Source organism: Parasteatoda tepidariorum, chromosome 8, assembly GCF_982258835.1.
Source record: "Parasteatoda tepidariorum strain Cologne lab strain chromosome 8, Ptep-v5.0, whole genome shotgun sequence".
NCBI lineage: Eukaryota > Metazoa > Arthropoda > Arachnida > Araneae > Theridiidae > Parasteatoda > Parasteatoda tepidariorum.
Window position 1 is genome coordinate 35100806 of NC_141762.1, and position 13245 is coordinate 35114050.

Consider the following 13245-nt stretch of genomic DNA (forward strand, 5'->3'; position numbering starts at 1 on the left):
CGTTGATTCTTATTTCATTATTATATTTTCCGAAAAAAAAAGGTTAAAATTGTTATAATAAATTATGAAATAATATTATCGAGAAATATTAAATTTTAATTTATTTTAATTAAAAAAATTTCATATCATATTATAATTACACTAAAATTCATTATAATTGCTGAAAAATCATTAAATTCTGAAAAAAAACCTTTTTTTTTATTTGACAATAGCTTCGTCAAAAAACATGTTTTTTTTGGAATTTTTTTTTAAATGAAAGCTAAAAGTCCAAATTTTTCAATGGTATAATAAAAATTAACAATATCTAACCCCTTTGTGCCCGTACATCGCGTCAAACTTCACAAAAAATCAATAAAATTTTCTATGATTGTTTAGAGTGTAATTGTACATAGTTGCAAAATATATTAATTGAAAACAATTAGAGTACAGAAAAGTAGAGATTTTAAGCTTCAAAATGAGCTAAAGCAGAAGCATTTTTGATCATTTTTAAAGAAATTATGACACTTTGAATTTTGCCATTTTTTTATAAGTTTCTAGGTGTACTGATACTTTTGAGCGGTACTGTATAAGGTGACAACAATATTTTAAATACCATCGTTTCCAAAAGATAAATACAGGTACGTTGTTTAGTACTCTAGAAATATTTACGAACTTACTAGCGTTTGAAAATACAGAGGCATTCAAATTATCAGAGACTGAATCTACTTAAAAGGTAAATAAACATTAATAATGTGGGCCCAGTTCAGTTTGAGTAACCAACTGATAATGTTGAATTCAAAAGTTATTTTTAAAGTGCAATGTATTTAATGGTCAAAGGAAACGTATCAATTCATTTCAAAGGGAAGTCTAAGAAATTTCCATAAACACTTCTGTGTCGGGAGGTATATATGATTCAAAAGATTTGGACATATCTCAGAGAAATGTATTCACGTTACTCAAAACACTTTTAATAGTTTAAAATTATAAAATAGTAAGGAAGTTGTTAAATATTCTTTACTAATATCATACTTTCAAAATTTCGGCTAGTTGCTTTTATTATTTTAAAGCAAGGAATACATTTACAAATAGAAGGGGTTAGAGTATGAGAAAAAAATGGCTTTATTATGGAAAATAACTCACTCATTATCATAATTTGTTTATGCTTCTTACCGTAACAGTTATTTATTTAATTATTTATTAACGACGAATGTTATCAGTAAAACTCAAATTTAAATTTTCAATTCAATATGAAAGAAATACAGGATGGTCATGGCCATAATTGGTGTAAAATTTAGGAAAGTTTGATAACAAGAAAAATGAACAAATTTTCCAGTAGACAATGGTGATTTGAATTTTTAAATGAAAAAAAAAATGGTTTTTTTTATCTTTGCCACCAGGAATTAGAAGCAACTTTTGACGTGAAATAGAAATACAATGTATAAACATTTCGCATTTACATGCGTTTCGTTGTTCATATCACATTTACATTCACTTCTAAATTTTAACTTAAATTTTAAAAAACTCTTTTCGGTTTATGCGCGTTTTACGTAGAAACGAGGTTGTATGTACTTTATCCTACTTCAATTAACCACCTGTATACTATTTGCTCATAAGCAATGAGTTTTTTAGAGAGGTACACTGTAAGAGAAGTACAATGTAGAGAGGTACAATGTTTTACTGTATTACATACTAAATTAAGAGAAATCGGTAACTAGTAGAAAAAAATAAGTGTTTTTTAAAAAAAATGATGCTTAGCTCATAAAATACAAGCTCCACTTTGCCTAATCTACTTCATCAAAACATTCAACGAATTAAAGTTATCCCACAACGACCCGCAATTTACCAGAAGATCTTTGAGATCTAAGATCCACAATTTTGTCAACATTAAGCATGGGCCGCCTTTACTTCTCAAAAACACTTGTACCCATGGATCTAAAGCTGGGTGAGGTTTAAGCTGCCATAAGTTTCGATTTTCCCAGTCTACAATCATCAAAAAATTCTTAACGTTATTCATACATATTCTTAAAAATTAATTTTTAAAATCCAGTTGTTACAAAACAATAAATTTAATGCTACTTTTTTTAAAGTGAAAGATTTTTGTTTTAAATCCAAAATATAATGCAAAACTTTTATTCAATTGAGTTATTTCTCAATGTAATTTTTCATAAAACAAGAAATTCGATATGCAAACTAGTTAAAAAGTTTATATATTCTAACTATATAATACATTTTATGTTTTTGAAAAGAAAAAAAACTTGCATCTAATCTTTATTTTATAACATTAGGAATTTTTTTGAAGGGAAATCGAAAATTTAATACATATACTTCGTTTTAAGAGAAACAAATATAAGAAACAAGGAAAACTTATTGTTGTCGACAAAACAACATTACGCTCCAAGCTTTTTTAGTAAAGAAATAAATCTTAAAATTTCATAAAAAAATAGTTTTTGTTGTCTTTCTTTTTTATTTTTGGTCTTCTTTTCTTCTCTTTGTTGCATTAATTAGGCGATTTAGAAATTGAAAAAGTTTTTCTTTTATATAAAAAAACTTTCTAAGCACAAAGAAGTACTTCCTGATCTTTTTTTTAAAGGTATGTTTTGTTAACAAACATATTTTAATGTAAAATGTAAAAGTTCCATTATCAAAAATATTGAAAGCTTCTTTATCGCTATTCATTTATAATATTAAATATAAAAATACACTTTTAACCAACAGATTTTAAACCCAGAATCAAATTTTAGCTATTTAGAATTTTTAACCATATTTTCCCTTAAACCATATTTTCTATTCAATTCAATTCGAATTAAAATCTTAAATGTAGGTAATTATTTGTATCATTTTTAATTGATGTAATTTTAAATTAAATTATTTAAAATCTTTAGCTGCTTTTCAAAATCTTGATTTCAATTCTTGAGAACTAAATCTTTAAATGATCAACTATTTTGAAATTTCGTGACAAATTTTAGAAATATTCATGAGAAACTTTTATTTTGTACATGCTTTATTTCTGTCCAGAGGTAATGATTATTTTTGTTTATTAATACAAAATTCTATTAAAATTACCGTACTGTATAGTAATGACATAATGATATTTCAGCTTAAAAAAATCTGATTAGTAAAGCAAAAATATAGAGTATTAAAATTATTCATTTGGCAGTTTTTATGTTCATATGATAACATTTTACCTGAAATTCTGGTTTTAAAAATTATTGTTCTTAATTAATTATAAGTTATTGTACCACACAATTTGTAAAAATATATAAAACTGACAAGTGAATTTTACCAAATAAATAGTTTTATATCATGCTCTAATATAGTTTTACAACGTTTAATAAAACTATCAAATTAAAATTATCACATATTATAAAACTATTTTTTATAGTTAATTTTAAAAAATTCATTGCAAAAGGTCTTTCGCAAAAGATTACTGAGTTTTTAGGTGTTCCCTTGGAGCTAGAAATACGGTAAATTTTACTATTATCAGGTAATTTCGACCAGACTTTTTTTTCTCATTGTGAAAAGTTACAATTTACAGTTGCTTTTTAATACGTATTTATAACTGAAATTATAGTTAAAAAGATATTTGTTTTCTAATAATATTTAAAAGAAACATTATTATTGATATAAAGTTTGGTGCTCATTATTATCGATACGAAACAACAAATCTCATACACCTCAGAAATTTTTTATTATATACCTTAGAAATTTTATCTTATATACCTTAGAAATTTTATCTTATATACCTTAGAAATAAGTATATTCCTTAGAAATAATTTTGTGTTTCTAATAATATTAAATTTCATAATTACGAGTATAGTAAGTTTAATCCTTTGTACAAATATCCCCTTTCTAGAGAGGGTTCCTTTATTTCTCTTTTCAAGAAATATTCAAAATAAGCATAAATCAGATGATCATTTGAAAGACCTTAAGTTACAGGCAACTAATAAGCTATATGAAGATACTAAAAACAGTGTAAAACTTAATGCAATTGAAAAGATATTTTGTATAGTAAATTAAATTTCTCTTGTCTTATGCTACGTTTCAAGTGGATTAATTAAATGTAATTCATGCCATAAATCGCTTTATGCAAGTATATTTTAATATTCTCTTGTCTTATGTTACGTTTCAAGTGGATTAATTAAAAGTAATTTATGCCATACATCGCTTTATGCAAGTATATTTTAATATTCTCTTGTCTTATGTTACGTTTCAAGTGGATCAATTAAAGGTAATTTATGCCATAAATCGCTTTAGGCAAGCTTATTTTAATTTTCTCTTGTCTTATGTTTCGTTTCAAGTGGATTAACTAAAAGTAATTTATGCCATACATCACTTTATGGAAGCTTATTAAATATATTTTGAGCAAAAACCATAAGTTTGTGTTTAATAGTACTTATGACCACCACTCCACACAAACACAAGGAGAAAAATGTAAGCATTTGTAATGCTTACATTTGTAATGCTTTTGTATTTAGTGGGAGGAACAACAAATATCATCATTCACTTTTAAATCATGCACAGACAAACAAAAAAAGAATAGCTCATTAAATATTTCCCTAAAAATTAAAGAATTTTGATTTTTGAGTGGTATTTTATAGAATTTTTGTCAGCAGTCACATGAACAGAAAAAGATAGATACATGGAGAAATGGAATGAGAGAGAAAAATTTAATTCGGGAGAAACTACACAAATCATTTGCTTTCAAACAATGTCATCAAGGATGTAAAGCGAATACTGTTAAGCGTATGTATGATTTTAAAATGTATTTTTCTGTAAAAATTGAATTTTAAGTTAGTGTTGAATAGAGCTTTTGTATACTTTTACAAAAAGGGTAAGTGAGAGAGAGAGAGAGTGAGAGTGAGAGAGAGAGAGAGAGAGAGAGAGAGAAAAAAAGAAAGAAATGTACGCAAATGTAATATGGGTGAAACAACAAATATCATTTGCTTTTAAATCATGCGAGAAAGAGAGCAAAGAGGATTTGCCTATTAAACGCGCATATATATTTCACTTACATATAAATCAGGTCAGTGCTCAATAAACCTTCATCCACTGTTTCCAAAAAAAGAAAAAAAAGAAAAAAAAGAAAAGCGAGTGAAAAAAATGTACGCAAATGTGGAAACAACACATACTATTTAGTTTAAAATCTTACGGAGAAGGGAATAAAGAGAACCGAGTCCAAGAGAGAATAAGAAAGAGGAACAAGATCACAATAATAAGGATAAAAAAAATGGGCACGCGACCGCCAGATTTTCTTCTCGGCCGTGAACCAAGGCCGCCGTCAGGGGGCGCCAGCCGGCAGACCAATTTGGCTCGAGCGCGCTACGTCCGAAAATCTTGCTTCAGAATCGCTCGAACCTCCCGAGCGCACCGATCTCCTTGCGTCATTGGAGCGGAGCATTTTTCCCACGCCTTTGAGGTTGTTAAGATTGTGGTTGTTAGAGAAAATAATTAAATTTTTAAAAATAAAAACTAAATCAAAGCGAGCCGCTTGAAATAGTGTTTTGTTTGTGTTTCTTCGTATTTGCAAATACTATAATTCTTGCATTTTTATTTTGTTTTGTTCTTTTTGGAATATTTCGAATCTGTTTGAATAAAAAAAAAAATTATGCTTATCAGTGATAAACTGGAAACATTAATGGATTTGTTTTGAATAATTTTTGAATCGTCGCCTGGTGCCATTAATTATTTACAACAACAGTGCCGTGCTATTTTGATTTATTTTCCTTGAGTTTTGGTTTTTTACTTTTCTCATTATTATTCGACTGTAACCAATAAAAGTTATCAGTCTCTTTGATTCTTTGAAAAAAGAGCAAACAAGTGAATTAAACATTGTTACAGTTTACATATTAAAGGTAAGTAAACATTTATTGTCATTTATTCGGTGTTTTGTAATATAAAACTTTTGGCTTTTTTTTAATGCTTCCCCAGTTGCTTTAAATAATATTTAGGTTGATTGCTTATTATTAGGTTTTAAATTTTAATATACTTTTGCTTTCTTAGGTACATTTACATCTAGTCTTAATCATCAAATTTTTTATTTCGCAATTTCTATTTAAGATATCCATATTTAATTTAAAACACCTTTGGGCAGTAAAAATATTGTCCCTTTTTTCTTGATAATGAAGTCACTTTTTCCGCGTGTCAGCTATTTAAAACATAATGACACTGATTTAATAGAATCATTTTTTATACTCTTACTGTATGTTCTCCAATGACATATTTGCATTTGGTTTGAGTACTATATTTTAATGATATCCATATATACATATGACAAACTGGGACTCAAATTTTATAAGCCATAAATAAAAATTTTAACAATTTTTTTTTTAAATTTTGCCTGATGATTCTAATTGTGGTTCGTAGTAATTAATCATGTTTTGATAATTTTTGAGAATTCATTACTTTAAAAAGTAGTCTTATTAAAAAGTTCTATAATTTAATCATTTTTCTAATATATTTGCAACATGCAAGAAAATTAAGTTACTTTTGAAAAAATATTGCTTTAACAATTATTTTTATTTTTTATAAATCTTAATAAATCCTCCTATAAATCTTAATAAATCCTTCTTTCATAGCTTCTTTAATTTGCTTATAACTAGTGTTATATCTAATTATAACTCCCTATCTTATATATGCAATAAATTCATTTGGTGGCATGCAGTGTAATTTTTCTCGGCAAAAATCTAATTCCAATTTTTAAAAGAAAAACATTAAAACAAAAACATATTTCTAAATTATAGTCAAATTCCTGACAAATCAATCTTGCATATAGCATGAATAAAACCAGCCCTAAAATAAGCTGTAGGATATGCATTACATTTGGTTAAATTTGATTGCACATTTTACAATCGTCTTCCTCACCAATTACACACCACAATTAACCAAATTAAAAAGATTATTGATAATGATCATGCATTGATAATGATCATGATACTCAAAAATAATTAGTAATTGAATTAAAAATCTGCTAATTACAAAAATAAATTAAATTTTCCGCAATCACATTGGTTGTTAAGTTAGAAAATAAGTTTACTTGCTAAATTGCATATTTACAATAACTAAATAGTTTAAGAATAATTCTTCAATAATGAAGGAGATTTCGAAACTAACAGGATTTTAATTCCTATTAAACATCATATAAACCTCCTATAATAATCTCCTGCTATAAACCTATATTTAGAAATAGCGTACTTAATATAAATCAGATTTTTAATATTGACCTAGGCGCAGTAGAAACACTTTTGGTTATTGAGCCAAATATTTATAACTCGGAACAAATATGAAACGTGACGGAATTGTAAACTTAGGAAGATGTAGTTAATCTGATAGAAACATTTAAAAGTGATCTCACAGTCCTTGTAATTATGTAATTGCATACATCTTCTGAAAAACCAACCTTAACAACTCTGCTTGGACCGAAACATATTAATCTTAATATAATAAAATATGTAAAAAAATATATAATAATTATAATTGTATAAAATATAATTAAACATTCTGCAGCAGTAAGGAACGCAATAGAGGTTAAGGTTACTCAATCTCGAGGAAGACGGTATGATGATTGGCAACATGATGCACCGGCCGCCTTTATTTCAAAACAATCTAGCAACCACCGATCTAACCTGGAAAGGCAATTCAAGTCACTTACAGGGTGGAGCCCCATTCCCTCACCATGAAAGCTCGGTATTTTAACCAAAGTACCATCATGGCGCAAAGTTTCATTAAATGTTTATAAAGAAGGAATTCACAATTTATTAATATTTGCTTTTACACGTTTTTTTACCAGACCATAAAATCTATGTACCATGAAATCTATGCTTACTATGTATACCAGTATTATTTAAATTGAGTAATTCAGTGATTTTACCGTAGTGATTACTTTAAAAGTTACTGCATATCAGATTTTTTTTTGTTCCGTGTCATGTTCCAATCAAAATAAATTTTACAGTAAAAAATACCGACATCCTCAATGCTGATACTTTTTACCGTAATATGATACGTAATTTTTTACAGTGCGGTATCATTGCGAAACTCCTTTTTTCATTACATATTCCGTTTTATCTCCAAAATAATACTTGTCTAAAAATGTAAATTTGTTTGAGTAAAATTCAAATGCAGATGTTGCAAAAGAAAATAATTAAAAAATTAAGTTAAATCTATCGTGAGTAAATGGGTAACTCAACAAACAAAATTTCTTATCAAATTGCTTAAAAAAAGTCAAAAATATCGACACATAAAAAATTGATTGACCTATTTAAAAAAAAATTAGTAACCGAAAAAAATATTTTCTACCTTTATTTTACCCAAACTATAAAATTATCGATGGGGGATTTTTTTTTATAAATAAAACAATCCCGCGATCTCAATATGCCCTTCCTAGTAACATTTGAATTTTACCTCAATAGCCAAATCCGATTCTTTGGCTTTTAAAATTTACATTCAATCAAATATAATTGCTCAAAAAATAACGTGACCTCTATTTTTACAATAAAACCGTTCATAAATAGAATTTAGCCGAAAAAAATATTTAAAGAAAAAAACATATTTTTCGCAAACCACTTGAAAAATTGTTTGAATTGCAAGTATAAGTAATTTATGTCACAAATCAATAGACAGTAATTCTTTTTTATTTAATAGATTATATCTAATTCAACCGTTGATGATAATTAAAATGCTGATATTAAATAGTGTTTAATCCTTGATTCTATAATTTAAAACTTAAACCTTAATTTACATGTCAAACTATTCTCATGTAATTCTTCACGAACCTTTCCACCTTCTTAAATGCTGGCAGCATTTGATTAAGTCAGATTTTTCAACAAGATAAATTCCGTTAACTTTTTAAGGTATTATAGTTTTAGATTCTCAAAATAATCAGTCTATCGTTAAACCATAGTATTAGTACCTTAAACCTTATATCGTGCTAGTTTGTGTCGAGATAAAAAATATGTTAAATTAAACCATTTTCAGTTCAAATTGAACCAAAGTATTGCATAAATTTAAGATTGGTTGAGTTTGCACGCTACTATAATTCTACTTAGCACCATATAAAGTTTACAGCAAATCGACATAAATCGGCAAAATCTCTAACTGTGTGGTTAGGTTTTCACTTATTCAACAACTTAAATTATTTTTCCAAACTATCTTATTTGTATTTGTAAAACCCTAATTCACTCTAATTTTTACTATCATTTTCTGAAGAAAAAGAAAAGATCAATCTGCAATATATTTTGTAAAAATCAAATTCTCAATATATTCTATATGCGCTTGTCAAAATATGAATCATTTCCAAATGCCTCTAAATCTAAACTACTTCCTCCCTGACTAGAACAAGCATTCTAGTACTATATTCCCGAAACCATTTCCCTAAATCAGGACACAATCCGTTTTGAAAGCCGGCCATACATGATAGGCCTAAGTTGTGCCTATGTTCTGCCATTCGGTGACAAACCTAAATCATGTTCCTATGTCCTCAACTGGCTGCATGCTGTACTAGCTCACACGGCATTCCACCCTTACAATTGTAGTCTGCCATCATTAGCCAGGAAACGAAATTATTCAGTCTAGCGCTCAACTACCAACCACGGCTTGTCATCGCATTCTGTAATCTACTTCTGATTGTCGAGTACCTTACAGACCCTAGATGCAATTGGACTGAGAGAAAGACTTGGATTACGATATGGGGCTTAAATTCGTTAAAATACTATGTTTGGATCTAATGTTAAAAGAAAGACTTAGATAATAATTTAGCATAGAATTCTTTTATTTTTATACGTTTGTTTTTGGAATTTAATTTGTTGCTATCGAATTTAGATTTCAAGTGCCATTTTTTAAAATCTCGTGCAATTTAAATTTAATTAGGTTCATTTGAAAACAATGTTTAAATTAAAATTTTTTTAAAAAATACGTTGTTAAATTTAAACTAAGTGCTTATAAATTTGAGACGGGGATAATACAGTTAAAAATTATTTTAATGCAAAACTTTTGCGGGTTTAGTAAAACTTCAATTAAAATCGGCTTTAATTTATTATTGCTTAGAATTTTTCTAATTTATAATAATAATGCTTTGATAAATGTATAATTTAATTATACATTCTTTTAAAAATTCTATTCTGAACATCTAATGAACTTCTCTAAGAATCATACAACATATTAGATTAAATTTGAAATATGTTTATTTATTTCTTATTTGTAAGAATGATTTAGTTTTAGAAATTTAAATCGAAACAATCTGTTTCGTAATCAAATCTTAAAATTTATCTGGTAACTATTCTAAGAACTGAGAATAATTAAAAGAATTTTTTAGCATACAACAATTTTAAGGTTTTAGAAAATATCGAAATTTAATAAAAAAATATATATTCATATAACAATTATTCTAAATAAATTTAATTTTGTTAAAATTAAGGAACATTATAGTACAGAATAATAGTTTGTAACAATAAGTTTATTGTTACAGACTAGATATAGTTTTAAATACTTTGTAAATTTTACACACAAATTACCTAATCAAATTGTAATGAATTAGCTTTTATTAACTCAACATGTAATGCTCCCACCCACCCAGCCATGGCAAAGCACCTTGTGACATTTTTTAACGGTTGTGACAGGAATATCACGTAGACGAAGTCAGATGACCATGGTCAGGTACCCCTCTTTTCGCAACCAACGAGAGGAATTTAAGCCACTATAAACTTAACGTGCACCTATCTGCGTATACACGCCAGTAGTTTTGACGGTGACCAGGATCGAACTTACGACCATCAGTTATCCACTAGCGGTGTTAGCGGTGCCTTAACTAATGGCGCTACCGGAGCACATGTTTATTTAAATTAAATGTTTATAACATGTTTAATAAATGTTTTTTTAAATTAATTTATATGTTTGCTGAACAGAGTGTAAGGCATTCCTTGCTATATAAAAATAGTAAAAACTAATGTAAGTTTAAATCGATTCCAAAAGTTACAATGTATGATATTAGATAACAACGCTAATATCTACACAGAGGGAAAAAAAGTCTCCAAAACAGCTCGGTAGTTCTTACCGAAATGCTTTGGTAATGGTTTTGGTAAAATTATCAGTAAAAAAGGATTTTGTAATATATAATAAAATTTAATAAATTTATCATGATACCTTAGAGCATGACATAAGAAAGATCTATTCCGTTAAATTTACTGTTCAGTTTTCTATTTTTTACAAAAACATGTAATAATGAGAATGGTAATTTTCTAAGCCAGAATTCCCTGTAAAACGCTAGTATAAGAACGGAAAAAATTACCAAAAGAATAGTTTGAATACTGTATATTCTAGTTTAGTTAACTAGAATTATGTTTGTTTTTGTTTTTTCACGAGAAATCTCATTACCATTCAAAAGGATAATTTTACCAGACATTTTTTGTCTCCATTTATATTTACAATTGCACTAAATAGCAACTCGTATTTATAAATATAGATATTTACGTTGGTATTGGTATTTGCAAATAATAATAGATTATATAAATGCACAAATAGTGTTTAATAAAAGTGTATTAATGTTGTTTTAAATGAATGAATAATATTGTTTTAAATGAATGAATAATATTGTTTTAATAAATGAGTCAAATGGAAGAAAATATCTTAGTTCATAATGACAGTTATTTAAAAACGTCTTATATTACAGTTATTTAAAAACGTCTGCCATAACGTCTTATTACGCACAGCAAGTAAAAAACAGGTAAATTGACTTGTACAATGTCTAAAATAATTTTATAGTTAAAAATCATTTTCTAAAAGAGTTTAGAACTGAATGGTTTTTAATTTATGCGGTTTCGTTTTTTATCCAATGCAATTTTTTTATATACGAATATTGGTAAAATACTCAAAAAATTGTTTCCATTCACAAAAATCTTGAAAAAAATATTACTGAAAGTAGAAAGTTTAACTTCTAATTTAAGCGGTGATTACTGGAGTGAGTGGCCGCTTACCTAGATGAGTTACTCCGGCTTTTAACAACCGATTTGGTAGAGAAACTTTCTGAGCTTTTTTCGCCGCATAAAAACTAGAAATCTTAAACAGTTTGAAGTAAACGGTTAAGATTCATTTGGTTTATTAATTAGAAAGGCATAATATAAGTGACCATTAGTTCGATAGTGAATATAATATACAACTAATTTAATATCTGCTGTTTTTAAAGATGTATAGTAAAATGCTAGAAAATGAGAAAATAAATATGTATCTTCTATCATCTTTGCAAAAAATTATATTTAATATGTTAAATGTTTGTTAATTAATCTGTTCAATGCCATAGTACACCCTAGCAATGCCATATACTTTTATTACCGAATGAATTCAATGCCTTTAATTTTATTTATACAAAATGCATATTCCATGTTCCGAATTAAGAACTCTGGATATAAGCCTTATCATGTATTGCGTATTGCATGTAACGTGGTATGTGTGGTTTGCTTATGCACTTTTAATAAAAATTTATAAATATTTACTCATATAGTTTAAACCTTTTTACTTGTAAGTTTTTGAATATTATTCAATTCCTTTGTAAAATTAAATCAAATATTTCATTTAAATATTGAGTTAATTACAATAAAGACAATTTAATTCAATTATCGTTTTGTGAGAATGAATTCTCAAAACCTTTTACCGGATAACATTCCAATTCAATGCCATAGTACACCCTAGCAATGCCATATACTTTTATTACCGAATTCAATGCATTTAATTTTATTTATACAAAATGCATATTCCATGTTCCGAATTAAGAACTCTGGATATAAGCCAAGAGCTAATTAAGATTACTTCTAAATAAGAAATGAGAACTGCATTCACATTAATTAAACACGCTGTATCATGTAAGGTTGAACATTCTAAAATCGCGCAGTCGCATTCTTGGAAACGCGAAATACTTCCAAAGGCTTAATTATTATAACATCTTTTCTAAGAAATAAACAATATACTTTTCTGTCTTTCAGTCAAGTGCTAAGAGAAGACTGAATTCTTACAAAATTCTAGCAGGGAAACTATAAAAGGGAAGATAGCTTCTTTTAATGAGTTCAGAAGATTGGAGTCTTGATCGTTAGTAATTCTCGGGACGCCCCTTTTAAAAGATCTTCGTTTTCGAATTTTCTGTTATTATTTGAAGAGGGAGTCATTAGTCGGATGGAATGGGTTAATATATACAGAAGTCTTTACGAACAAAATGTGTTTTGCTTTCAAAATAAATACAATTTGCATTGAAAGAAAAAGTCCAGAATGTGTCTGGCATAAATAACA

General features: G+C 27.4%; 1 protein-coding gene across 4 annotated transcripts in view; it reads left to right on the forward strand.

Moving 5' to 3' along the window:
• Positions 1-5317: 5317 nt before the first annotated feature.
• LOC107440397 (irregular chiasm C-roughest protein) overlaps positions 5318-13245 on the forward strand; it is a 441495-nt gene continuing 433567 nt past the window's right edge. For 2 of the 4 annotated variants that reach the window (XM_071181523.2, XM_071181525.2), the window contains exon 1: positions 5318-5831. The gene's annotated coding sequence lies outside the window, so the exon portion shown is untranslated. The remainder of the gene's footprint in view (positions 5832-13245) is intronic. The other 2 variants (XM_043046457.3, XM_087150105.1) reach the window with 2 other exon arrangements.